Below are 3,332 nucleotides of genomic sequence, written 5' to 3' on the forward strand. Positions count from 1 at the left end.
TATTGTTTGACTTTTGTTCTTTTTGTTTTTTTATACTTACCGTATTGCTTTTAGATCTACAATCTACAGCTGTAAAATCAACATTTTACTGTTGAAAGACACCTTGCTTGCTTGCTGCAGTCTCTATAAACACTGTGTGAAAGACCACATGCTTGCTTCAGTCTCTATATATACTTCAGATGTATCAACACTCTACAAACACTCAACTACACTCAACTGAGACGAATTAAACTTTCAAATTGTAAGTTTATCTCAGTTGAACTAACACTCAACTACACTCAACTGTGAGGCTATGATGCATAAGCTGAGCCTGTCGACTCTATGATGCATAAGCTGAGCCTGTCGACTCTATGATGCATAAGCTGAGCTTGTGTTCTTAATATGTCTGAACTGAAACTGTTAAGGCTATGATGCATAAGCTGAGCCTGTGAGGTTACATATGTGTTTCTTGTGCTTAAAACAGCTGTACATCATGCTTTAAAGGTTGTTTAAGTTTAGTGGAAAATTACTCTTGTACATCATGCTTTAAAGCGGGGTTACATAACACAATAGACTGTGATGATTGTATTTTGAGGGTACATAGAAGATCCGAGTAGCATCTTGGCGGGGCAATATCCAGGTTGCATAGTTCTCACTTTGCAACCGTGTGTTGCAGCCATGGCTTTACCCGTAGTTGTGTTCATCTCTCAATTACATGTCTGAGTCTTCCAGTTGTAAAAGTATTAATCTGTCTGAACTAAAAGTGTTTTGAGGCTGTGATGCAAAAACTGAGCCTGTGTAATCTATCTGAACTGAAAGTGTTTTGAGGCTGTGATGCAAAAACTGAGCCTGTGTAATCTATCCAACAACTCAAGCAAATGTTTTCTTTGCATTTTAGGGGGAACATGGGTGCATCTCTCCACAGGGCATACAAGACACAGGTTATTGGCGGCAGCTCGCCATATTTAACATATAAAAAAACTTTATATGTTAAATTTGGCGGGCTTCCGCCAATGACCTGTGTCTTGTATGCCCTGTGGAGAGATGCACCCATCTTCCCCCTAAAAAACATAGAAAACATTTGCTTCAGTTGTTGGACCAAGCGAACCTTGCATAATGCGTCAAGGGAAACTATTGGTCGAGCGAGACATTTGTTCAGGTATCCTTATTTCATGATAAAATGATTATGAATAGCTGTGCATAAACTAATCGCAAGTTTGTTTGGTATATGCAGGGTAAAAGGGAACAGCAGTGTTCAGCACTGTGTCATTCTTGCTTGGTGCCATCACCTCAGTTGTCTCTGGCTTACCATCCGTGTACTTTACTAAAATTTGATCGGTGCAGTGAGCACAACAAGTGCAGCCGCAGCGGCGTGGTGAGGGCAGCCGCAACGAGCGCAGCGGCATGGTTAATAAAAAAATAAAAAAACTGCCACCTCTAAATAGATATGTATCAGAATGTACAAATTCATATTTATTGTTTTGTTTATGCGTTTAATCGTTTGATTAACGACTCGATTGATTTGTTTGTAACCATTTGTCTGTAAACGAACTTATTTATCTTACTTTAATTTTTGTATTAAGCTGATCCTGTGAGGCTATGATGCATAAGCTGAGCCTGTGAGGCTATGATGCATAAGCTGAGCTTTGTTCTTAATATGTCTGAACTGAAACTGTTAAGGCTATGATGCATAAGCTGAGCCTGTGAGGTTACATATGTGTTTCTTGTGCTTAAAACACTTGTACATCATGCTTTAAAGGTTGTTTAAGTTTAGTGGCAAATTACTCTTGTTGTGTACTCCGGATTTTGTGTTCTTAATCTGTCTGAACTGAAAGTGTTTGAGGCTGTGATGCGAAAGCTGAGCTTGTGTTCTTAATCTGTCTGAACTAAAAGTGTTGAGTCTATGATGCATAAGCTGAGCTTGTGTTCTTAATCTGTTTGAAGTAAAAGTGTTTTGAGGCTGTGATGCAAAAACTGAGCCTGTGTAATCTATCTGAACTGAAAGTGTTTGAGGCTGTGATGCAAAAACTGAGCCTGTGCAAGGTTCGCTCGGTCCAACAACTCAAGCAAATGTTTTTTTTGCATTTTAGGGGGAACATGTGTGCTTCTCTCCCAGGGCATACAAAACACAGGTTATTGGCGGCAGCCCGCCATATTTAACATATAAAAAAACTTTATATGTTAAATTTGGCGGGCTTCCGCCAATAACCTGTGTCTTGTATGCCATGTGGAGAGAAGCACCCATCTTCCCCCTAAAAAACATAGAAAACAATTGCTTGAGTTCTTGGACCGAGCGAACCTTGCATAATGCGTCAAGGGAAACTATTGGTCGAGCGAGACATTTGTTTAGGTATCCTTATTTCATGATAAAATGATTATGAATAGCTGTGCATAAACTAATCGCAAGTTTGTTTGGTATATGCAGGGTAATAGGGAACAGCAGTGTTCAGCACTGTGTCATTCTTGCTTGGTGCCATCACCTCAGTTGTCTCTGGCTTACCATCCGTGTACCTTACTAAAATTTGATCGGTGCAGTGAGCATGCGAGCGCAACAAGTGCAGCCGCAGCGGCGCGGTGAGGGCAGCCGCAACGAGCGCAGCGGCATGGTTAATAAAAAAATAAAAAAACTGCCACCTCTAAGTAGATATGTATCAGAATGTACAAATTCATATTTATTGTTTTGTTTATGCGTTTAATCGTTTGATTAACGACTCGATTGATTTGTTTGTAACCATTTGTCTGTAAACGAACTTATTTATCTTACTTTAATTTTTGTATTAAGCATCATCTATCGCGCCTTTGCTGACTGACTTTTATAGATCACTACTTTAGGGAGAATGAACAATTATCCAAATATGGAGATACTAAATCTGCTCGAGGTATGATGCTGGTTGAACTTAAGAAACTAATTGAAGGAAATCCTTTATTTTGTGACAAATTTCAGTTCCAAACCTTAGGAATTCAAGATTAAGGACTCTTACAAACCTAAGACTGTTTGGGAAATTTTTGACTATGTTTTGTACATCTTACAATATAGTAGTTAATGTTAGTTATTTGTGAATTTGTATCACAATTTGAACCAACAAAAGCCTAGGTAGTCCGTCTATTTCAGGTAACATAACTAGAATCAAACAATTTTCTTTGTTTTCTCCTGAGTCGCACAATAACCACCAAACGCCATCACGAAACCACCAATCGCCGCAAATCGCTGATTCTCGCCGCTGAAGAAGGCCTCAACCGACCATCACATTCTGCTACACTACCACCATCGTCGTCACAAGCCACATTGGAAATTACATCCCCGTAGATAGCCCTAAACTCACCAACCTAAGTGATATGTTTCCCGCCGCATC

The 3,332-nt window shown here is 39.5% G+C and overlaps 1 long non-coding RNA gene across 1 annotated transcript; it reads left to right on the forward strand.

The window, feature by feature from the left end:
- The first annotated feature begins 1,004 nt into the window (after window positions 1-1,004).
- On the forward strand, window positions 1,005-2,693 carry LOC118492269. The gene is made up of 2 exons (XR_004892917.1): window positions 1,005-1,138; window positions 2,405-2,693. It is a non-coding gene; the product is annotated as an uncharacterized LOC118492269 (long non-coding RNA).
- Window positions 2,694-3,332: the final 639 nt, after the last annotated feature.

This window comes from Helianthus annuus, chromosome 5 (genome assembly GCF_002127325.2).
Source record: "Helianthus annuus cultivar XRQ/B chromosome 5, HanXRQr2.0-SUNRISE, whole genome shotgun sequence".
NCBI lineage: Eukaryota > Viridiplantae > Streptophyta > Magnoliopsida > Asterales > Asteraceae > Helianthus > Helianthus annuus.